General features: G+C 33.7%; 1 pseudogene; it reads left to right on the top strand.

Moving 5' to 3' along the window:
* LOC116420598 overlaps positions 1-26,105 on the top strand; it is a 132,730-nt pseudogene extending 106,625 nt beyond the window's left edge.
* The last annotated feature ends 628 nt before the right edge of the window (positions 26,106-26,733 follow it).

Genomic DNA, 26,733 nt, shown 5'->3' on the forward strand with positions numbered 1-26,733 from the left:
TGGTTTGTCCTTTTTTTAGTTATTTTTCTGCTCTTCCCCAACCCTGTTTCCTCAGCATTACAATTCTCAGTTCCCTGATTGAAACAGTCATATCCTATTGAAGGAAAGAGACTGTCTATATTGAATACTTCTTTGTAAATGAGCCCTGGTGGTGTGGTGGCTATTACAGAGAATCAAACTGGGGCACCCCTCTTCCATGTCATTGCCAATAGAAATGAGTCTCATCTCTTCCTGCTGCTTCTGACAAAGTTCAGAAACTAGAAACACGTTTTCCCACAGCAACAGATTTGGGAGAGGATCTCCCATCCTTTGCTATTGTATCCCTCTACATCAGGGGGAGTAAAAGAGATTTTTAAACCTAACTGAATAGAATGTGAGGTTTCACTATTTCAAAGTGGGTTACTTTGTATTGCTCATTTACCATTTTTAATGTGATTCTAGTTTGATCTCTAGAGAATTCTATCCTATCTTTCCATCAAAATTAGCCTTTATTCCAGTTCCTAGTGGTTACAGAATTTTATGCTAAGGTCTGTCTCTTAGGAAATCTTCACATGTCCTGCCCCTCCCATTCAGAATTGGTGTTAATCAGATCCCTGCTATCAGAGTTAGCTGCGGTTACATAGACAAGAGATCCACACAGAAATCAAAACAAAGTACATTTTACATATGATGTCTAATTTTAAAACTGGAGTTCTCTTATTGTTTTACTTACTTTGAAAAGTTCAAAATTGCATCACCTGGCACCTGGTGCTCCTGTTAATGAAAAGAGATCATGAAGAATTTAAGGGGTCACTGAAGTCTGTAGATTAAAATATTCACAAGCATTCTTAAATATGTGTCTGAGGATAACCTTTAGTCTTTATATTTTTCAAAAGCTTTTACATATTTTATCTAATTGTGTCCTCACAACAAATCTGGGACTCAGGTTGGGCACCATTTATTATGCCCATTTTAAAGATAAGGAATTGAAAATTCAGAAAGATTGTTTCACTTGCTCAGGGTTATAAAATTAACTAGTGACAAAGCCAGTGCTAGAACTCAATTTCCAGAAAATCACAAAGATCAGATTTCTCACTGATTTTACATGATGGACTTTATGACCTTACCTATTCCTCAAGAGTGTTAAATACTTGGGATACCATTTACTATTGCAGTATGGAAATACAAAAGGCACTTTATTGCATATGGAACAATTATTAAAAACTAAGTAAGTAATTCTCAATCTGCACTGTTAGTTATGTATAGTTGATGGAATCATAGCTTTAAGAAATTGAGTTCTACCAGGTCAGAGGACTGTTCTTAAGAAATTCTTTCTCTGGGGCAGCTATTTGGTATAGTGGATAGAGCACTAGCCCTGAAGTCAGGAAGACCTGAATTCAAATCTGACCTCAGACAACAGATACTTCCTGGCTGTGTGATCCTGAGCAAGTCACTTAACCCCAATTGCCTCAGCAAAAAATAAATAAATAAAAATTATTTCTTTCAAAAGGACAGAATTAAGAGAATAGGCAGAAAATACATTCTCTACCCATTCTCTAACCATTCAGCACATCTCCTGATTAGGAAGAAAATTATAGGACTAAGGAGGATTGAGCAGAAAGCCTATTATCTCCATTAGGTCTGAAAGAATTAAAAAGTGACCTTCCAAAGTTTATGTGTCACTAGAGATTCACAATATTAAGTACTTATCATCTTTCTTCTATTTTTCTATCTAAAATAAGATTCCAGTGATTCTGGACAAGTCATTTAACTTCTCATAGTCTCAACTCCCTCTTTCACATGATAAAATGAGAATAATAATAGCACCTATTCTCCAGATTGTTGTGAGCAACAAATAAAATATTTGCACAGCATTTTGAAAAACTAAAAGTGCTATATAAATGCTGTATATTATTATTGTCGTTTTGGGGGGGAAATTTAACTTTAGAAATACAGCTAAAAGCTGAGGGATGTTTTGATTTTTTTCTTTGTTTCATTAGCTCCCAAAGAATGCATCACCTAGTGGTCATTCTGCTGGTGGATTACTGATATGTTATATGGGAATTAAATTATAGATTACCTTGATTTCTCTCTTGTTGGATAGCTTATCATATGATATCTATGATGTTCTCATAATATAATTCTTACTATAATGATTTCCATCACTATATTCACAAAGATGCAAATTTCAGTTTTAAATGATTGATGAATAGCTCATTTAGGAGAAAAATATATTAGAAAGAATTAAGATTTGGATTTAGAATAAGATTTAGAATAAAAATCATTAGAAATAACAAATTAGAACTAGAATCAAAGTATTTGTGTTAGAATCAACTTTAAAGGAGACAATTCATCCAATTATTACTGAAAACATTGTTACTGAAATAATATTATAATAATAATATATTTATTATTAATTAATTAATTATTAATTAATATTATTATTATAATAATATTATTACTGAAAACATTGCTTTCCCTGAATTGCTCTGTCTGGTTGCAACATCCCCACTCCTAATCATTAATACTGATATAACTTAGGCCTAGCTACTCTAAGGTTATATAAACTGTGGATGTTTAATCAAGATAAGGAGAAAGACTTAACTCCAGATCTTCCCATCTTATCAGAATGTCAGGTACTCACTCTGCCTCCCCCATCCTGTCATTGTTCTTCCTAATTACTAAACCCTATAAAGAATCTCTGGGACTCCACATTTGATACTGGATACTTGGAAACGAGAGTCCGATCCAGTCACTTAATCAAACTCTCAGATAAATTAATTATTATAACTCTCTAATCTCTATCCTGCCTCAGTTTCTCCAGCATTACAGAATGAATGACTTAAGAATTCTTCTTGTTCAAACTGTATCTGAAATGTTATTAACATTCTAACTGCAGTTGATAATAATGACAATAACTAGCATTTAATTTAGGGCTTTGGAATTTGCAAAGTGCTTTCCTGAACAAAAACAAACCACAAAACCTGAAAGATGGATAGTACAGATTTATAGAAGAGGCAATGAAAATTCTAAGAGGTTGTGATTTGATCCTCTTTAAATGGTTACTAGGTAAGGGGGAATAGAATCCAAGTCTCTAACTTTTACTATTTCACTGATTCCTTTGCCCTTCTCATTCATTCAGAAACCTGAAACAGCAACATCTACTATATGCAAAGCCCTGTTCCTGGTTCAATATTTGACCACTGTAAGTGTTTCAGAGTTCCGTCCTTCTCTCTTTCCTTCTAATAGTTCACTTAGATCTCATCAGTTCTCATAGATCTAATTACCATTTCTAAAGATGCTTGATGATTTTCAAATCAACCTATCCTTTCCCAAACTCTCTGTTGACCTCCAATCTCAAATTTCCAACTACCTTTTAAACATTTCAAACCAGATGTTCAGTAAACTTCTTAAACTCAATTATGTCCAAAATAGAACTCATCTTTCCTCTGAAACTTTCTTTCTTTCCTACCTTCCCTATTACTTTAGTGCATTCTCCCTGTCTTTCCAACCAAAGGAATCATTCTGATTTCTTCACTATTTCTCAATCCCTATATCCAACCCGTTGCCTTGGGTCTGTTGATTTCACCTTTACAACATTTCTTTTTTTATGTTAAATCCAACATATACATACATATTTATACAATTATAGTGCTGCACAAGAAAAAAAGAGAAGCAAAATAAAATGCAAGCAAACAACAAAAAAGAATGAAAATGCTATGTTGTGAACCACACTCAGTTCCCACAGTCCTCTCTCTTGGGTGTAGATGGCTTTCTTCATCACTGAACAATTGAAACTGGTTTGAATCATCTCATTGTACAGCATTTCTTTTATATTCCCCCTTCTCTTCTCTTGACACTGTCACCACTCTGGTGAAGGCTCTAATTCCCTGACGCCTGGAATATTCAAACAGCCTACTGGTAAATTCGCTTAACTTCAAGCCTCTCCCAACTCCAATTAATCCCCCGTTCAATCACTAAAATGATTTTCTTGAAGTGTAAGTCTGACCATGTCATACCTTAACTCAATAAATCCCAGTGTTTCCCTATGATCTCCAGGATCAAATACAAATCTCTGTTTGGTGTTCAAAGCCTAGCCCTGTCCCGTAAACCGGTCAGTCTTTTCAGTCTTCTTATACCTTATTCATCACCATGTATTCTGACACTGGATTCCTTAACTAAGATACTCCATATTTTGGCTATGAGTATTTTTTCTAACTGTTTCCCACACCTGGAATGCTCTTCCTCCTTGTATCTTCCTATTGGCTCCCCTAAATTCCTTTGAGTCCCAATTTAAATCACTTCTTCTACAAGAAGTCTTTTCCAGCCCCTCAATTTTATTGCCTTCATTCTTCATGCCTGCAAGTGAGATGGATTTAAGCAAGAGTGAGATGTGAGGAGTCACCGGCTTCACTTTCTCCTTTAGAACCTTTTGAGTCCAGTGACAAAATATAGATCAGAACAACTAGAGATAGCCCTCCTTTTTTCTTTTTCATTTATCCCATATATCACTTGTTTGTACATATTTATTTGCTTGTCTCTCCCATTAAGCTGTGAGCTCCTTAAGAACAGGAATTGTCTTTTGCCTCTTTTTAGATCCCTAGTACTTAACACTATATCTGGCATATAATGGGTGCTTAAAAGATTTACTGAATGGATGACATAATGGTAAAACAAGATAAGTAGCTTGCCCTCATAAAACTTGCAGGTTAGCAGAAATATTTGATAAACACAACAACTCAAAATGCTACATAATAAGTGCATTAGACTGGTGCAAAATAAAAATGCTATGGCAATCTGTGAGGGGATATGTTAATACTGGAATCAATAGTTTTCATGGAAATGCAGCATTTGAATTAATTTTTACTGATGGATAAGAAATAAAAATGGGAAGAATTAGAAGGAAGATAAATTAGTCAAAAAGAAGTATGTTAGATAGTGAAGGCATGAAGGCAAAAGGGCATAGTGTATTGGGGAGTGAAGAGGAAAATAGTTCATTTTAGCTGAGGTATACTGTCCATGGAAGGGAGAAATATGAGTGAACACTGGAGAGGAGCTGTCATATAGTGTAGAAGGAAGTGGGGCTTAAATACTAAAAAAAGAATCTTGGTAAAGATCTTTACTTGGTAAATAATAGGGAATTACCTATACTAATGTAGAAATGTGACCAGATCACGTAAAAGAGAAATTAGATGAGTGTGGTAGCCCTAGAGTAGGCGAGCAAGAACAAAGTCAGATGGAAAGACTTCTTAGGAAGCTATTCTGATAAAATAAGTGGATGACAATAAGCAGTAGTGACAAACTTAAATAGAAATGGGGGACAGTAAGCTACATATAAGGGTTCCTGTATGCCATATAGTAACTTTTTAAATTTAATTAGATAATTAACATTATATTTGTTTACTGTATTTTTATTTATCCTGTCAAATATTTCCTAATTATATTTCAGTCTGGTTCAGGTCACACTAGGAAATGTTGCATGGTTAATGTTTATCTTCTCTGACGATAAGAATCTGTATTTCAAGAGAGGCAGTGGGAATAGAGAAGTAAGAATAGATGTGAGAAATGGTACAGAGGGGAACCTGGCAGAATTTAGGAATTTATTGACTATGAATCCCTCCCTACAACCTTCAATCCAGTTAAACAAACATCTGTTGAGCATTATGTGTAAGGTATTGTGCTGAGGATAGAGAGGTTAAAATTACATTCTCTTCCCTCTAAGAACTGACACTTTCAACAAGTGGTATTTTGAGTCTATGCTTAAAAACCTCCACTGAGGAGTAATTTACCTATCAGACAGTCTGTTCTCAAAAAGTTCTTCTTTCACTGGACTTGGAATATGGAAAATATGGCAACTAAAATAGAACTAATAAGTAGAAATTATTTATACTTTTTAGTTCTAGTTTAATCCCAGAATAGTGGAAGAGGGAGAAAATGACTTCTGTACTCTTACAGAAAGGATAAGCACAACTCTGTCTGGAAGACACACTAGACATGAACGCCAGGGAACGAGGATACATCTAAAGGATAATCCCATATATAGAGGTTTTCAGAAATATTGGTTATAGAGAAGTTAAAATATCAAGTTGAATCTATATGCATTTCTGGGGAACTTTTAAGAGTTCATAAATAAAGCTTTAGATAATAATACCTATCTCCAAGGGTAATTGTTAGGGTCAAAGTGCCTTTCACATAATAAATACTATATAATTGTTAGCTATGATTATATGTAGAATTTGTTTTACACTTTTGGAAACTTTTGAACATGTCATCAAATCATATTGATCTAAATTATTATGAAGTTAGATATTAATAATAAAGAATTGGTTGTTTTTAATGGAAATGAGTGTTTCCTGAAGCTCTCCAAGATTCCCACTTACCAGAAAGGGACAACTCCAAAATCCCGGGCCAGCTCCTAAGAGCCTGGGTTAGCAGTTACAGAGATAGGTTCTCCATCTAGTGGCCAAATTCTGTCAAGATCCTTAGGTGGATTCTGGATACTTAGGGGAGCTAAGGAGCAGCAAAAGTATTAAGATTTATAAAGCTTTTCTTCATAACATCCCTCTGATAGAAAAAGTAGAATCTCTATTAACCCTATGTTACAAACAAGGAAACTGAAGCTGAGAGAAATGAAGTGATTTACCCAGAATAATTTAATTAATAAATGTCTGAGACCAGGTTTAAATCTAGGTCTCCTAACTTCAAGTCTTAGTCTATTTCCTAATTTCGAGTTCTAGTCTGTTTCCACTCCACCATGATCTTTTTTACTTAAATACTATGAAAAATAATGAGAATAATTTCTATGATGACATCATAAAAAGTGGCAGTAATATTTCATGGTCCAATAACATTTAAACATTATTCACCCATCAAATCAATTTGCTAGTTACTGAATTAAGGAAATTCTTTACTTAATAAAGTATCTTGTCCATATTATGAGTCCTGGTTCTACCACTAAATAATCATGTGATTTTGGGGCAAGTCACTTCATCTCTCTAAGTCCTGATTTATCTTATCTAGAAAATGAGGGAGTTTAATCAGATATTTTCCATGGTTTCTTTCAGTTCTTACAGTACATGATTCAGTACATCCAGTAAGTATTTGCTGAATGAATTGATCTTGAATTTATATTAAAATATTTGTACATTTTATATTAACACTTTTATATTTTGTTCTTTTTTAAAAAAGTACAGAATCATAGAATAATAGAACGTTAAATGCCAAAATTTCAACTCTTTATCTAGTGCATTATTTCCACAAATCCTCTAATAAATGGTCAGCTAACTTTTGTGTGTGTACTTCCAATGATTAGAAAACACAGCATCTAAAAAAAAATCCATTATATTTTTGACAAATCTATTAGAAAGTTCTCCTTACTGAGTCAAATTTATATCCCTATAGCTGCCAGCTCTTGGCCTAAGTTCTGCTCTTGAATGATATTGGGGTTATTTTTGTGTTTTATTTTTGAAGACAACCAAAATTATATCACTACGTTAGAATCAAGTTACAGTATGTTCCATGTGACTGATCAGACCAACATGAGCTCAGAATGCTCTGCTACAGGTGGGACACAAATAGTCCATATGAACATTTTGGGGAGCTTTTTTAATTTTGTGTATTTCTATTTTCCTTTGGGCTAATTCATTTCTTCTTTGCTCAGAGAGCACAGCATCTTTTTTAATGAGAGTATGCCATGCTGGACAGGCCTGTACCATCTCTATAGTGTTTTCCATGCCATACAATCAATTTTAAAGTTCTTAAGAGAGACCCTGAGAGTGTCCTTGTATCACTTTTTCTGACTACCTTGTGAGCACTTGCCCTGTGTCAGGTCTCCATAAAATAATTTTTTGGCCAGAGCACATTTGACATTTGAACAATTTTGCTAGCTTCACAGAGTTGTATTTTCTGCAGTAGAGCTGAAATACTTGGCAGTTTAGTTTGAAAAAGGACCTCAGTGTCTGGTATTTTATCCTGCCAGGTGATCTTCAAAATCTTCCTAAGACTAAATGACTAAATGTTTTGTCAAATAATAACTTCAGATATGTGAAAGATATCTCTCGTCTTTTGTAAGTTGTCTCTTCTCCAAGCTAGACATCCCTAGTTCCTCCAACTATTTCTCACACAACTCTTAAGAACCTTATTATCCCAGTTCCCCTTACTCTAAAGGTACGTGTTAACCTTACATATAGTAGATACTTAAAATAGTAGTTGAAATTAATTGCATTAAAGTTTCTTAAAATGTTATGTAAAAAATTCAACTCAATACTTCTAATGGGACCTACAAAAGAAGAGTAGTCCTCTTATGTCTTTTGTTATGGATACTTAAAATATATTATTTCTGTATAAGATAATATTCATGGGGGTTTTTTTTAGCTCATGATAGTGCTGATTCAGGTTAAGCAAAAGCAAAAATACAAAAAACTTCCTAAATCCTTTTCACATGAATAAATGTTAAGCCACATCTTTCCTGTATCAAATTTATAAAATTGATTTTGTTTAACCTTAGCATTCAGTTCCATAATTTTTGTCATGTTGTTTTGAGCTACTCATTTTTCTTTTGCTCACCAAAATTTATCCAGAACTTGTCACTTATGCAAAAATTTACCCAGCATACCCATGGGATTACTTTAGAACTTTCAGTATCATGGAGGTACCAATGTACCATTTGATGTGTCCATTTCTTTTCTTTCTTTCATTATTTATGACTGGTTTTCCTCTATTTCTGGGCACAAAAATCTTCAATGACTTTTTTTCACTATGTTTCTTACAAGTAAGTCAACATTTTTCCAAGTAATGACATGTAACACTGTGTTTGTTCATTGACCTTCAAGTTATGTGTCATTTTAATACTTCTGAATCATCGTGTTCCATGATTCATAGCCATAGTGAATGTTATTCCCATCATTATGCATTCATAGGAACACTAGGAGAAAATGGAAAATAATCTAACTTCATTTCCTTTTCCTATTCATCTCTAGGCCTAGCTTATTATGCATTTTAATCATTTACCAACATATGCACTTATGGACTACTTACATCTTCACAATATGTTGGAATTACTATCATATCTCTTTTTCAGCCAAATTTCTTGAAAAGCTCATCCACACTCACTGCCTCTATTTCCTTTCCTCTCATTCATTCCTTAGCCTTTCCAACCTCATTACTCAATTGAAACATCTCTTTCTAAAGTTATCAAGTTGTCAAATTACATGGTCTTTTCTCAGTTCTAATTTTTCTAAACCTATCTTCTTTATTTAACATTATTGAATAAATATAGCCCCTTTCTAAATATTCTATCCTTTCCTGATTTTCATGAGTCTATTCTCTCCTACAGCTTTGCCTGACTTTTCCTTCTGCTGGCTCATCAAACACTTTACAATTCTAACTGGGGATTATATATCTGGATCTAGTTTCTCCTCTGAGATATTTCTAAAGATATCTTAAACTTGATAAGTTCAAAACTGGACTCATTGTCTTTCTCCTTAAATCCTCACTTTTTCTAAACTTCCTTATTTCTGCCAAAGGCACTACCATTCTTCCAGGATATCAAGTTTGTAATCTCAACATTATTTTGGAATCCTCACTCTTCCTCACCCCACATAGCTAATCAATCAGCAAATTTTTCCCTTTCTATTTTCACTAAATTTCTCACATCTTACTTCTTCTTTATATTCATAGAGTGCCAGCTTAGATCATGTCCTCATCACTCCTTGATTAAATTGTGGCAATAGACTCTAAACAGTTCTCCTTGTCCCAAATCTTTCACAACTCCAGTAAATTCTACATACTCCTGACAAAATAATTTTCCTTAAGCTCAGATCTGACAATATGACTCTTCTTCTCAATCAATTCTAGGGCTTTTCTGTTGACTTTTTGATAAGATATATTTCCCTGTTTAGCCTTTAAACCACTATGCAACCTGGCCTTAACTTTCTTTCTAGGTTTATTGAACATTTCTCCCCTTCTATACTCTGTGATATATATACTAATGATATCAAACTCAAATAGAAATGGGTCCCACTAAACTATAAAGATCCCTTTGAACCATATATTCACTTAGTTTTAGTATATATTATTTATATTTTATTGTATTTTTATTTTGTTAAATAATTTCTAAGTACACTTTAATCTGATTCAGGTGACACTCAGGAGTGTTGGTGGAGTCCCTATTTGACACCTCCAATCCAAATCCAATCCAAAGTGGTCTTTGCTCTGTTCTTCCCATACTACACTATCTCCCATCTTGTGATTTTGCACTGGCCATCCCTCATACTTGGAATATTCATCCATACAAGATCAAATGAGATGGTATTTATAAAGGACTTCTCACAGTCCCTGGCACTAGAAATGATATAATAAATGTCTGTTTCTTTTTCTTTTCCCTCCTATTCTTAAAAGGATTCATAGTCCTCCCTATCCTTTAAGATGCAATCCAGCCACCATTTTCTCCATGAATTCTTTCCAGCTAATTTTTTCCCCTTTTTCTTTTCATTTCCTGATAATTTCCTCTGGCCCAATCTATCTGGTAATCCAGAGACAGCTGTGTGGTGAAGTAAATACAATTGTGGTCCTGAAATCAGTAGTCAAATTCCACCTCAGATACCAATTACTTCTGTGAGTTTGGGCAAGTCATTTAAATTTTTTCAGACTTAGTCTCTCTCTGTGAAATGAGGACAAATAATTCCTCAGGGTCATTGAAACAATCAAATGAAGAAACCTAGTAAATCCCTATAAACTTTAAAGCATAAATTCTATTATTAAACTACTTTATATATATTAACTTATATATATATATATATCATAGTTATATGTGCCCTTGTCTTTCCCACTAAAATGTAAACTCATTACAAGTAGAGATTATTTCATTCCTTACATTTGCAATTTTACTCCTAGCACAGTGTCTGATATGATGCTTAATAAATGTCTATTGATTGATTGACTGACAACAAAAGGGAAAAAAAAGTTCCTCAATCTTAACTATATAAGCCAACTAAAGTTCTCTTAAAATATGAAACACTTTATACAAATTCTTTAATAAGGCCCATAGTCACTTACAAGAGATAATCTGAATATCTAAAATAAAACAACTAATATGACATGCAGTTAATCAGGTAACCATTGGAAACTGTGTATATATCTTGGACATTCATTAAGTTTTAATAATTTGAAATCACACTTAGACTTTTGATACATACTGTATATGGATAATGACCTACACCCATCATTGAGTAGAAGGAAATTTGGAAAATGTCAGGAAAATGTATCAGCATCACAACTTGCCCTGTTCCTTAAAAGCCCATCTTCTTCTTTTTTTAATCACCAGTGTTCTTCCAATGATACTCCATGGGAATACCCTGATATTAAAATCACAAAAATTATGAATGACTCAAAAAATAGAAAAATATATGGGGGATAGAAATAAGTAGTAGCATACCAGTGACTTGCATAAACAGTACAAAGAGAGAAGAAAAAGGACTATACATTCACTAACTACTTACTATGTGCTGGATACTATGCTAAGCACTCTGCATTTAATTTTGTTTATCTAAGTGCAAAGAGTGCATCAGTTACTCAGTGAAAAAGAAGGCTAACAGATAAGCTTAAGTGATCCACTGGTAAACACATGTATTTAAAATAAGAATCCAGTACTTCAAGCAGATTTTCCAAGAGGGATTTACAAAAAGATAAGGGATGATAATTACAGGAGATAAGAATACTATGACCATGAGAAGGATGTCTGTCTTACACCAGCAGGGAAAATATACACAAAAATGAGATCACAGAACTATTGAACAATTGAAGAAAGTAATTTACAGAAATTCCCTTTATATATACTTTTTCAAGAATGCATCTGTGATGTAAAACAAGGTACAGACGAAAAAGTCTTTGAAGATCCATTTTTTCTTTGTTATGAAAATGAATGCAAACTAAAAAGAATCAAGCCATCATTCATACCTAGGATTAATCAAAAATAAGGACTAAAATCTTCATGTACTAATCAAACTGCCTTAGGATATTTCTTTATATACACAGCTCTTTATATTGCAACTATAAACTAAGATCAGCATAGGAAGAAATATTCTCAGGAGCAAGTAGGCAAGATATTTTTTATTTGTTGCTTTTCAGTGAAAATGTTTATGTGCATCAAAACAACCATGCAACATGCACACACACACACACACACACACGCACACAAATACATCTCAGAGAGTCAAATACTTTATAATAGGTCTATTAATTCTATAAATTATAATGGGAAGTCTATATACACCAACAATTTTTCAATATGGAACTAATAGTTTTCTTTGTGTTCAGTGAAAAGAAGTAAACACAAGCAAATTTGCATTTTTGTTGAATCTCATGGAAGTTTCCAAGACTTTAAGAAATATTCCCGAACTGTACATTTTCTTATGGATGTGAGAAAGATACGTGCTTATGTACAGTATTGAAGGATTGCAATTGTATTTTTTCCCTCTAAAAACAAATACAAGAATTCCTCCAAGATGTTTTGTAAACCTTAACATGTGATATAAACATGACGAAAAGTTCACATTGTTATCTTATACTGATTCCAAAAAAACATGGCCCCAGGAAAAACAATGTTATGGGGATAGTTAGTTCCATAGGAATAATACCATAATTGGAAACAAACACCCTGACACTCAGGGGAGTTAATACCACTGGGGCAAAAAGTTGTCACTGACCATTTAATTTACACTTTAGGAGATTGGCTAAAGGGACTACAGTGAAATTTTTGTTATAGTGTGACAATGAGATTTTACTATGCTGTATTAACAAGATTATTATAAAACAAGGTTAGGGCAATATTCAGTAGAGCATAACTGGATAAATTTTCCACCTGTCAGCAGAAAAATAAAAAAGGATAATTGGTCAGAGACCTCAGGGTATACTCATTCTATACTGACTAACACACTTAATGTTGTTCATAATAATTCAAGTCTACAAGGATCCTGGAATATGACAAAGTGATGCTAATAAGTTCAGGGAATTATATTGCAAACTTGCCAGATATTGAAGGATTGTCATTAAAGAGTTCATTCTGGTTGTCCCTTTCCTGATAGTCAGAAAATAAAATTCTGTAGGAAGAGTGGGTATCATGTGACATTATGACATTCAGCATTAAGACCTAGAATGCCTACTTCTCTTTTACTCCTTAGAGATGAGTATTATTATAGAAAACAATGAGAATAGTAATAAAGGAGGTATTCAAATGGGGTAAATCTGAAGGAATCTAACTTATCATTAGACATAAGTACCCACACCCATAAAGATAAATGAATGCAGTAGAATGAAAATTCTTTCACTTCTGAGATATTTATTCTGATCCTTGGTATATCTTCATGTTAATCTTGTTGGATTTTGTTTAATCCTATTTGAGATCTACTTCCAGTCAAGAAAAGAGTTTCTGCTTTGTTTCTACAATTCCAAATTAGTGACCTTGATTTTTTTCACACAATGAGTTTGTCCTCCTGAATTGGAAAATTCCAGTTTTCCTGGTTCACCTGTTTCCCCATCCTGAAAGTGTTCGATTAGGAATATAGAATTCAACCAATCACCTCCCTATGGTGGGTTTTAATTTTGACATTTTGGGGTGGTAAGAGATAAAAGTAAACTCTTCTACATCTATATGAATTGCATTTTAAGGAATACAGAGAAATGTATATGTCTATCCTATGCATAGAGTTCACAGTCATGGATCTTCAGTGAAAGAATATATTATGTGATATACTGCATTTAGATTATTGCACCTTTGGTTAGTATTTAAAATGTCTAAATACTTGTCCTATTAGTATTACTTCCATGTTGTTATTATTCAGTCATTTCTGAACCTCTGTGAGTCCATTTAGGGGTTTTGTGGCAAACATACTTGAGTCACATAGCCCATAAGTGTCTGAAAATAGACTTGAAATCAGGAAGATGAATCTTCCTGATTTCAGGCCCAGTGCTCTATCCACTGTGCTACCTAGCTGTCACTTTCATATTATATAAAATGGAGTGGAGGATTCTGACAATTTAGAAGAATAGATGCTATAACTAAGCTCAATTGCCATTTATTACATCAAAACAGCAACAAATAACCCCCTCTCCCTCCCTCTCCACCAAAGAAATATTCACAAATTAACACAATAGCACAGAAAAGGCAAAAATGATGAAGTAAAAGAAAACTAGGCGAGATCAGATGCTAGGAAGACAGAATAATGCAATAACAACAAGAACCACTGAAGCAAAACTAGATTAAGCACAATAATCTTCAGAGTGCTTAATAATCTTACTAAGAAAAACAAAAGATGCTCTGCCATCTAGAAAGGTTCAATTAATATTGATGAATAAAAAAGTACAAAAAGACAATCATGAAACTTGAAAACATGAAAATTTGAAACATGAAAGATTTTTCTACCTGTGGAGTTTCTAAGATATAAGCATGAAACTTTATATCTTAGAAACTCCACAGGTAGTAAAATCTTCATAAATAATCAATATCTGACAAAGAGGATAGTCCAAATGAAACATAAAACAATATTAGAAACGTAATAAATAGCTTTAAAATTTTTAATGAACATCTGGGAAAAGAATGGCAGAACTAAGGAATAGAGTTTTAACTGAGAAGGTATAAATTATGTTAGTATTCATAAAAATAAGGAGGGAAATGTTTAAGTGCCATTTTTAAGCAACTTTCATAAAAAGATTTTCCAAAATTGACAAGAGATTAAAAAATATATCCATTAGATACTAACAGAAAATAATTGGGGGGGGGGGGAACCAAGATGACAGAGAGGACACATATTTCTTTATGACCTTCTCCAATGACCCTCAACTAATTAACAAATTCAGCCTCTGAATCAGTTCTAGACTGGCAGAATTTAGGAATATTAAGAGTGCAGCAAATTACCAGAAGATAATTTTGAAGATTGCCAGAAAAGGTCTGTTTCAGTTGGGCACAGAGGGAAGCCAGGCACAGGACACCAGCACAGCCTGTGCAGATCCAGGGCAGGGTGTGGTCTCTGCAGGGTGGTGCAGATTCCATATAGTGAAGAATCTATGGGGATGACTCTACCACGGTTCTGGCTACTCTGACCTGGTTGCAAGCCAGTAGATCAGCAAAGAAGTTATAAAACATGCAGCACAAACACAAAAGGTAAATACAAACCCTGAAATGCCAGAGTCTCAGAGGACATGGCCATGCCTACCCAGCACCCTGAGTGAGTCAGCATTATCCCAGCACAGCTGCTGTCACTTCACTGAGGCTCATAGAAAAAACTTGGAAACCTTCCTTGCCCTAAAAGCAGATTCCAACTTTTTTTTAAAAAAATGAGTAAAAAGGCAAAGAGAACTCTAACTATAAATAGTTTCTATGGTGAAAGAAAAGAACAGATTTTAATCCCTGAGGGGACTAAAAGCAGATTGTCTCCAGATGAAGCCCCAAAGGGTGATATAAATTGGTCCCCAACACACATGGTTCTCCTAGAAGAAATTAAAAAGGATCTCAAGGTAGAAGAAAAATGGGGAAAGGAAAGGAAAACTTTGCAAGAGAGTTTGGAAAAGGCATATAACTCATTAAAAGATAGATTTGACAAAATGGAAAAAGAAAACAACTCCCTGAAAAACAGAATTTTTGAAATGGAAAAAATTCCATAGAACAAAATAATTCATTTAAAAACTCAATTGAACAAATACCGCCCCCCCCCAAAAAAAAAGTACATGAAGAAAATAATTCACTAAAAATCAGAACTGAACAAATGGAAAGGAAAGACTTGATAAGACATTAAAAATCAATCAAGCAAAAAAGAAGAAGAAGAAGAAGAAGAAGAAGAAGAAGAAGAAGAAGAAGAAGAAGAAGAAGAAGAAGAAGAAGAAGAAGAAAAGAAAAAATGTAAATTATTTACTTTGGAAAACAACTGACCTGGAAAATAGATCTAGAAGAGGCAATCTAAGGATTATTGGACTCCCTGAAAACCATGATGAAAAAAAGAGCTTAGACACTATTTTTCAAGAAATCATCAAAAGAGAATTGTCATAGAATCAGAAGGTAAAATAGCCATTGAAAGAATTCACCGAACATCTGAAAGAGACCTCAAAATTAAAACTCTAAGGAATACCAATTTCAGAACTATCACACCAAGGAAAAACTATTACAAGCAGACAGAAAAAAAAAAAAAAAAACAATTCAAATACTGAGGAGCCACAATAAGGATCACCCAGGACCCAGCAGCTTCCACCTTAAAGGATCAAAGGACCTGGAATCTGATATTATGAAAGACAAAGTTACTTGGAATGCAGCCAAGAATAAACTACCCTGCTAAAGTGAGCATTTTCTTCCAGGGAAGAAAATGGACATTCAATGAATTAGTTCTAGACTGGCAGAATTCACAAATATTGGGAATGCAAGAAATTATCAGCAGAAGATAATTTCAAAGATCTCTATTTTATGCAAGTAAGTATTTCTGATGAAAAGACCAGAGCTAAACAAAAAAATTTGACCTCCAAAAATAGGAGGTCCAAATTTATATAGAATAAAAAGGTAAAAAGAACTCTTGAGAACTGTATTTCTGTTATGAATATACATAGAGAGTGCATGTATAATTTGATTTTTCTGTTATAATATAAAAAAGCAACTAGTGAAAAGGGGATTGTACCAGAAAAAGGGAAAAGTGGAGGTAAAATGAGGGAAATTACATATGAAGAGGCAAAGGAAACCTATTACATTTTAGGGAAAGAAGGGAGGAGGATAAACATTGTGTGAATCTTACACTCATCATATTGACTCAAAGAGAAAATATTAAACATATCTGGTTTACATAGAAACTTTTCTCACCTTATTGAAAAGTGGGAGGGGAAAAGCAAAAAGGGAAGGGGTAAACTAAATAGAAGGAAAAACAGAAATAGTAGGAGAAAGGTATAAGAAAGGGGGAGGAACTCTAAAGGGGGTGGATTTCTAAAGGGGGAAAGCTGCTTGAGGCAAATGGTGCTCATGAGTTAAATACTAGGGAGGATGGAAAGAGGAAAAGGAAAGGGAAAAGTATAATCTGGGGATAATAAGATGGCAGGAGATATAGAATTAGTAGTTTTAACCATAAATGTGATTGGGGTAAACTATCCCATAAAGTGTAAGCAGATAGCAGACTGGATTGAAAGCCAGAATCCTACAATACATAGTTTACAAGAAACACATTTAAAGCAAAGTGATACATACAGAGTAAAGGTAAAAGCCTGAAGCAGAATCTATTATGCTTGTTTTTCATAAAGTAATAAAAAACAGGGATAGCCATCCTGATCTCACATCAAGCAAAAGCAAAAATTGATCTAATTAAAAGAGATAAGGAAGGAAACTATATTTCTCTAAAGGGTACCATAGATAATAAAGCAATATCAATACTAAATATATATATCCACAAAGTGGTATAGCATCTAAATTCCTAAAGGAGAAGTTAAGAGAGCTGCAAGAAGAAATAAACAGCAAAACTATAATATTGGGAGATCTTAACCTTGCTCTCTCAGAACTAGATAAATCAAACCACAAAATAAACAAGAAAGAAGTTAAAGAGGTAAATAGAAAAGTTAGGTATGAGAGATCTTCGGAGAAAATTGAAGGGAGACAGAAAGGAATACACTTTCTTCTTGGCAGTTCATGGAGCCTATACAAAAACTGACCATATATTAGTACATAAAGACCTCAAAATCAAATGCAGAAAGGCAGAAAAAGTAAATACATTTTTTTCAGATCACAATGCAATAAAAATTACATTCAATAAAAAGACAGGGGAAAATAGACCAAAAAGTAATTGGAAACTAAACAGTCTCATCGTAAAGAATGAATAGGTGAATCAGGAAATCATAGACACAATTAATAATTTCATCCAAGACATATAACATAATCCAAATCATATGACACAATTAATAATTTCATCTAAGACATGACAATAAAGAGACAACATAGCAAAATTTGTGGGATGCAGCCAAAGTGATAATAACGGGAAATTTTATATCTCGAGATGCTTACTTGCATAAAATAGAGAAAGAGAAGAACAATGAATTGGGCTTGCAATTTTAAAAAGCTAGAAAAAGAGCAAATTAAAAACCCCCAATCAAATACCAAACTTGAAATTCTGAAAATAAAAGGAGAGATTAATAAAAGTGAAAGTTAAAAAGCTATTGAATTAATAAATAAAACTAAGCATTAATTTTGTGAAAAAAACAACAAAATAGATAAACCTTTGATAAATTTGATTAGAAAAAGGAAAGAAGAAAATCAAATCGTTAGTCTTAAAAATGAAAAAAGAGAACTTTTCACCAATGAAGAGATTAGAGAAATAATTAGGAGTTACTTTGCCCAACTTTATGCCAATATATTTGATAACATCGTGAAATGGAGGAATACCTACAAAAATATAGATTGCCCAGATTTAACAGATAAGGAAGTAAATTGCTTAAATAGTCCTATTTCAGAAAAAGAAATAGAACAAGCCATTAATCAACTCCCTAAGAAAAGTTCCCAAGACCAGATGGATTTACATGTGAATTCTACCAAACATTTAAAGAACAATTAGCCCCAGTGCTATATAAATTATTTGAAAAATAGAGAATGAAGGACTCCTGCCAAATTCTTTTTATGACACAGACATGGTACTGATACTTAAACCAGGTAGGACAAAAACAGAGAAAGAAAATTATAGACCAACCTCTCTAATGACTATTGATGCAAAAATCTTAAATAAAGTATTAGCAGAGATTACAGAAAATCATCCCCAGAATAATATACCACAACCAAGTAGGATTTATACCAGGAATGCAGGGCTGATTCAATATTAGGAAAACTATTACCATAATTGACCATATCAATAACCAAATTAACAAAAACCATTTGATAATCTCAATAGATGCAGAAAAAGCATTTGATAAAATCCAGCACCCATTCCTATTAAAAACACTAGAGCATATAGGAATAAATGGACTTTTCCTTAAAATAGTCAATAGCATCTATTCAAAATCATCAGTAAGCATCATATGTAATGGAGATAAACTGGAAACATTCCCAATAAGATCTGGAGTGAAACAAGGTTGCCCACTATCACCATTACTATTCAATATTGCATTAGAAATGCTAGCTTTGGCAATAAGATATGAAAAAGAGATTAAAGGAAGTAGAGTAAGTAATGAAGAAACCAAATTATCACTCTTTGCAGATGATATGATGGTAAACTTAGAGAACCTAGAAAAATCAAATAAAAAACTATTAGAAATAACCCACAACTTTAGCAAAGTTGCAGGATACAAAATAAATACACATAAATCATCAGCATTTTTACACATTGCTAACAAAATCCAACAGCAAGAGATACAAAGAGAAATTCCATTTAAAATAACCACCGATAATATAAAATATTTGGGAATCTATCTGTCAAGGGAAAGTTAGTAACTATTTGAGCAAAACTACAAAACACTTTCCACACAAATAAAGTCAGATCTAAACAATTGGAAAAATATCAAATGCTCTTGGATAGGTGTGAGCAAATATAATAAAGATGACAATACTACCTAAACTAATCTATTTATTTAGTGCTATACCAATCGAACTATTTTACTGACCCAAGAAAAAATAACAACAAAATTCATCTGGAAGATCAAAAGGTCAAGAATTTCAAGGGAATTAATGAAAAAAAAAAGTCAAATGAAGGTGGCCTAGCTGTACTAGATCTAAAACTATATTTTAAAGCAGCGATCATCAAAATCATTTGATACTGGCTAAGAAACAGACTAATTAATCCGTGGAATAGATTAGGTTCACAGGACAAAATAGTTAATAACTATAGCAATCTAGTGTTTGGCAAACCCAAAGACCCCAGCTTTTGGGATGAGAATTCACTATGTGACAAAAACTGCTGGGAACATTAGAAACTAGTATGGCAGAAACTAGGCATTGACCTACATTTAACACCATATACTAAGAGAAGGTCAAAATTGGTTCATAAAGAATGAGATTATAAATAAATTAGAAGAACATAGGATAATTTACCTCTCAGACCTGTGGAGGAGAAAGGAATTTGTGACTAAAGAAGAACTAGAGATCATTACCAATAACAAAATAGATAATTTTGATTATATGAAGTTAAAAAGGTTTGGACAAGCAAAACTAATGCAGACAAGCTTAGAAGGAAGCAATAAACTGAGAAAACATTTTTATATTCAAAGGTTCTGATAAAGGCCTCATTTCTAAAATATATAGAGAACCAACTCAAATTTATAAGAAATCAATCCATCCTCCAATTGATAAATGGTCAAAGGATGTGAACAATTTTCAGATGAAGAAATTGAAACTATTTCTAGTCATATGACAAAGTGCTCCAAATCACTATTGATCAGAGAAATTCAAATTAAGACAACTCTGAGATACCACTGCACACATGTCAGATTGGCTAAGATGACAGGAAAAATAAATATGAATGTTGGAGGGGATGTGGGAAAACTGGGACACTGATACATTGTTGGTGGAACAGTGAATGAATCCAACCATTTAATCCCCACCCAGATAACAAAGATGAAACTATTTGTCCTTTGGGGCGGGGTCCCACACTGGGGCAGAGTTGAAGGAGATTTTCTCCTTTAAAGATTTTCAGAGTTCCAGGGTCCCCTCTTCAATTATACACAGCAACAAGTTTATATGATAATCAGTTCTGATGGATATGGCTCTCTTCAACAATGAGTTGATTCAAATTAGTTCCAATTATCCAGTAATGAAGGGAGCCATCTACACCTAGAGAGAGGACTATGGGAACTGAGTGTAGACCACAGCATAGCATTTTCACTCTTTCTATTATTGTTTGCTTGCATTTTTGTTTTCCTTCTCGGGTTTTTTTTTCTTTCTACATCTGATTTTTCTTGTGCAGCAAGATAACTATATAAATATGTATACATATATTGGATTTAACATATAATTTAACATGTATTAGACTACCTGCTATCTAGGGGAGGAGGTGAGAGGAAGGAGGAGAAAATTTGGAACAAAAGGGTCCATGTTGAAAAAATTACTTATGCATGTTTTGTAAATAAAAAGATATAATAATGATAATAAATTAAATTTAAAAAAATAATCCAAGATTCAAATTACCCAGAAATATAGCAGTTTCTTTAACAAATGTTGTCAATACTAATTCAATTCATGCATGTTTTCTTATCAAGAACAAGTGATGGAAAAAAAACTGAAATGTGATGTACTCTAAAATATGGGAGGGGAAATGACATTCAGCAAAAGTAATCATATTTTTAATGAGAAAATATTTTGTTATTGTATGTGATACAAGTAAAGCCTTCCAGGTCATCCTATAAAAGCAAGAGTGATGATGAGCGAGTGGGATGAGATGAGGTATCCCTTCTGCTCAGAGACACAGATTCAGAAGTGAAAGAATTTGCTAACCCCAGTCTGTAGCAAAAAAAGGAGGTTTTATCTTTAATAAGAGCCTTTCCCTTAGTGGGCATATTTTCTTAATGAAAAAAATTTTGCAAGGAATGATTAGCAAAAGACCTATTTTATAAGTAAATCTGAAGGCTGATTTAAATTGATAATCAGACTAGGATTTCTCAATTGAATGAAAATTTCTTTGAAGATTTTAGAATTTCTTGAGTGAGGATATGACTTCCCAAAAGATCAGTGGGAGTTGATTTGCCCTTGAATGATGCTGCTTTATCTCACTCTGAGAGTATGTGCCTTCTCTCTAAACTTCTTGGAGCCCGGGAAGCTCTGATCTCTAGTCTTTTTCAGATCAAAAGGGACATTGTTTCAGTGATTATTTTACACAATTTTTCAGTGATTATTTTACACAATTTTTACAGAGTTCACTCACATCAAGAGGAAATAAACTCTGGGAATAATCAATGACTTGAAAGCTTTTCTTCATCTCCACTATCTTCAAAACATCTCTCACTTTGGTCCCATTCTCTCTACTCCCACAGCTACCACTCTAATTCAATTTCTCATAATGTTTCTCTCAATTATTGTAAGCCTCCTATTGGCTACCATATTTCAAAACTTTCCTCTATCTAATTCACTGTCCACATAACCACCAAAGTGATATTCCAAAGATCATGCCCTTGCCTTCTCAATAAATTCTGGTGGTTCTCTATTACCTCTAGAATCAAATACTGTAATTTCTTTATTTTGCATTTAAAACCCTCAGCAAGCTGGTTCCAGTTTCTCTCTCCAGCTTTATGATATATTACTCCCCTTCAATGAAATTTTTATTCAAGGCAAACTGGCTTTCTTGCTATTCTTTGCACCCAAATCTTCTCTTCTTCCTTTTGTATACTGCTCCTCCTGCCTGGAAAGCTCTCTTTTCTCAGTGCCATACTTTGAATTCTTGATTCCTTTCACAATTGAGCTCAAATGTTAATTCATGAATGACACCTTTCCTTTCTCAGTTGTGAGTAATTCCCTCCCATTATCTTGCATTTATTTTGAATACAAATATACAGAATTGAAGAGAACTCTCAAGGTTATGAATTCAAATTTATATTTAAGTATATTGTCAAACCTCAACATTTACCAGTTTAACTTTGGGGACTTCAAGAAGTCCTGTGACTTTATGAGTAACCTCACTTTCACTTTCACATTGGCAATCCTGCACATTCATGGCTATGCTCAGAGAATTAAAAAATGAGAGACACAATGCTTGCAAGTTTGGTATGCTACTAGGTGCTTTGTTAATCTTATTCACTTTACCACTGTAAAGGGCTCCCTATATATATTTTCATTGCCTTTAAAAGTCAAGCTTTGTGTAGCAATCATGCCCCCAAAGCCATGTGCAAGTCCTTTGGCCTCTAAGACTAAGCATGCAAAGTTGTGTAGTAGTAAGAAAACAGAGGATTAGATAAACTGTGCTGGAAGGTCTGCAGCTATTTTCAGCCTTAGCTTTGGGTGTTAGCAAATCATTGTTTCCTATATACCAAAAAAAAATGAGGAAAGTATTCATGAATCTGCTCCAGAAAGTGCTAAAGTAACCTCTCAAGTATGAAATGAAGAACTGAAAAACATGGAATAGCCGCTAAATTTGTAGGTAAATGAAATGATTCTGGGTTCCCATGTCCCAGGACACCAGCACTGCACTCAAGCAGGATTTTTAAGCTCCACTGGAGTCCTTCTCAAAATATGTGCTTTTCACGGGGTGGGGAGGGAGGGAACAATTCAACCACAAAGCCAAATAAGAGGTTAGAGCTGGTAGTTGTCCGTTTCCCTTTTTTACCTCAGGATTCTTTTGACATCACTATCTCTGACCCTCCCCATCTGAAGATGCCTCTCCTTTCCCCTAAATCTTATGGGTTATTTCATGGTTACTATGTTAGCAAAAATGCATTGTATCAAAATGAATGTTTTATTATAAAGAGTTGTATGCAGTAAAGTATATTTTCAGCAATCTAGTGAAAGATTACAGTTTTTTTGATGGTCAAGACAGCCTAACCTCCTATTTCTCATAGATTATGTATCAACATTTGCATATTTTAAAAATTTACCATTTTCTAGAAATGTTATCCCAGTGAACATTGAGGATTAACTATGTATATTTTGCACATCCATGTGACTGTGCTGTTTTACCCTATATGATGTCAACACAATGAACAAGGACCATCTGTTTTTGTATCCCCCAAACTTAGCAGAGTGCCTCATGAAAAGTGAACTTTCTAGACTCATATATACTCAAATAAAAGTTTGTTTGACTAATTTTTAAATTGGTTGATTGATTAAACTGAGTCATAAAAAGTAGAACAGTATGTGATTATGTGATTAACTGGTGACAGATATATTCAGGGTGAGAATGTTAAGGGGCAGGTCAATTCTCCGAGAGCCTCCACAGCTATGGATCATAACATCTGAAGAAGTTGCAGGGCAGCCTTTGCTGACACAGGTGTTCCAAAATGGGAATAAGATAAATTGGAGGCAGAAGGAAGAGGAGACAGGTCAGACAATGCAACTGCCTCTCAGGCAGAGGGGTCAGAGAACAGCAATTGCCTCTCAATCTCCTTGTATCATCCTCTCACAAGAAGAGATCCATTGTGGGTTGGATATCCAGCAGCCACTGTCAGGTGGTTCCCATGAGAATATAGCAAAAGTAGTAGGATGTAGCTAATGTTGTCCTCACAGACAAGTTTATATCCCTGAAAATGCAGTTTCAAAACAACAAGCAAATCAACAAATGAATCAGAAGCAAGACCCCCCCCAAAAAAAAAAAATTGGTACTGTTCTCATTTGTTCTCCTTTCTGTGATTCTTATTCAAAATTTGAGTCATAGACATTTGTACAGGGTATGTTGGTTGTGATATATACTAAAATATGAAAAATTAGTTATTCTGCACTTTATTTTGTATACATTTTAAAGTTCACTTGTTAATTTCTAAAAATTGTCATTAACTTTTAGTTTCTTTAATTTGATAGATTGAAAACACTGTCCATTAGATTATTAAGTAATCTTTAAAAAGACAATTCCCTGGGTGCTCTGCACACACTAATAATATGTGATACACCCAATAGTGATTTGAATACTTGTTTCCTTTACAGAAAATTTAAAACAACATTTGTCAGTTACAAGAATAAAAAATGAGGTCATACAGGTAGGTAGTGGTGGCGAGCACTCACTGAACTCAGGTTTCCAATTCCAAGTCTCATATACTTTCCCTTGTTATTTTTGTGTAATATACATCTCTATAGAATTGTATTTTCAGAGACTTCACATAATCATTTTGTTTAGACAATTTTACTACAAATATCTCTCCAAATTATGAATTATGTCCTTGTAAACATCAACATTATATTCTCTGAAATATCAGGTCATGCTCTTATTGTAAAGAGAAGTAAGAAAATACTTGACATGTTATACTCTATGTCTTAATTTTTAAAATTGTTTCTGTGAAAAATGAAGTGTCGGGAACTAAAAAGTAGCTGTTGTGTTCTGGCCCCAGGTAGTAGCTTTTTGTTAAGTATCAGTAACTTGGAAGCAGGATGCCCCAAAACAGGAACCTGGTAGGAGAACCATCTTGAGTTCAAAGAGAGAGATGATGAAAAAGGAAAGATCTTAGACAGGATAAAGAGTAAAATATGAAAAGGGAACTATCTTGGCTGGCAATGTGAATGCAATTAAGCTAAGAAAGAAGATCAGGGTGACTTAAACCAGGTCACAAGGTCCAGGAAAGAAAATAAGCTATAAGTAGAGATGAGAGAGAGTCTAGGTGCCTTAGGGAGAAAAATAAATTTCATAATAAACATAGGACCAGCCTTAGTAATTAGTTAATCAAATCATTTTAGACCAGCAGGGAGATACAAGGACAAATAATGCTGAAGGTTAAAGCCTCAGAAGCTCAAAAAAAAAAAAAAAGCACAATAATATTAAGGTGCTAAGTCAGGAGAAAGCAGACTTGAGGACAGAACAGGAAAGTCAATTAGAATATAACTCTGTTCCTTCTTCGAACTTCCTTTGGCCTACTCTAGGTTAGATCTTGAGTGCTAAAGTTATAGGCATGAAGAACTCTGGCATGGATACTCCCAAAAGAACTGTCTTATCAGTCAGCACAAGAAAAATTAAGGACAATGCTGCATATTGACATAATTTATCAAAATGAGATTCTTTCAATAGATTGGAGTTTTCTGTTGCAAACAAAATACCAACATCAAAATTAGTGCACTTACTAAAGACAAGGTAGAACCAAAATACAGTAGCATTACTTCTGGCTTTCATTCTCAAAAGATATACCCAAAATATAATGAGGAATTTGAGATGTTATGCAACGAACTTCAAAACACTTTGGAAAATTTGGCTAAGGAACAAGTGCAAATGGAAAAGTTAGCATCAACCACTAAAAGAATTTATAATCTAGAAAATTACTACCTAGGAAAGGGAAACCAATTTTCCATACATGGTCCACAACCTACTTCTATGAAATTTCTCCATAAGTTTTCAGAAATGTACAAGAAAGAAATATTCCTCAAACACATCATTGTTGAAGAGCTCACCCATGCTATGAACCAGGATCTCATTTTAAGCTACTTCTCTATGTAGTTGTACCAGTTTTATGTTCAGAACAGCAGGCTTGATGTGGAAAGCATGCTCCTTAAAAATAGACATTGAGCATTATAATTTTTCCAAAACCATTTCATTTTTAAGGCCAAACTTCAAATACCAGAAAAACTTTCTTTTTCCAGGTCTTATGACAGAGGCTGATTGTTGCCTCATACATTTTCTTCCAGAGTCACAGCTCTACTTCTCTTGTCACTTGCAGAATGAGTTGCTTCAATTCCACTTCATGAATCTCTTAACACCACTCTGGTCGTAGCTTTCAGAGTTGATGATGGTCATCCATTCTGTACCTACTATGATTCTCCTTATTTGACAAAATCTAGTAAGAAAACTGATCATGTATTTGGCAGAAAAAGTTTAGATCAGCACTTATTTCCACAATAAGTTCCAAATGTATTCTCATCTTACTGTTTAAAAAGAAAATACCCACACAATGAAGTGAAATCAAAAGAATGAAAGGAAGTGCTTTTCACAGTTCTAAACTAAAAGACAGAAATATTCATAAAAGATAGGATAAATCTTGAAGTACATAAAACTAAAATATATTTTCACTAACAAAACTACGAGAAACTAGATTGGAAAAAATAGTTTAATCAAATAGCAAAGGATAAAATCTACTATGAGAAGTTGATAAAAAAAAAATATGAGACTAAGAACCATTTCCTAGTTAAATATTCTA

This window comes from Sarcophilus harrisii, chromosome 1 (genome assembly GCF_902635505.1).
Source record: "Sarcophilus harrisii chromosome 1, mSarHar1.11, whole genome shotgun sequence".
Taxonomy (NCBI): domain Eukaryota; kingdom Metazoa; phylum Chordata; class Mammalia; order Dasyuromorphia; family Dasyuridae; genus Sarcophilus; species Sarcophilus harrisii.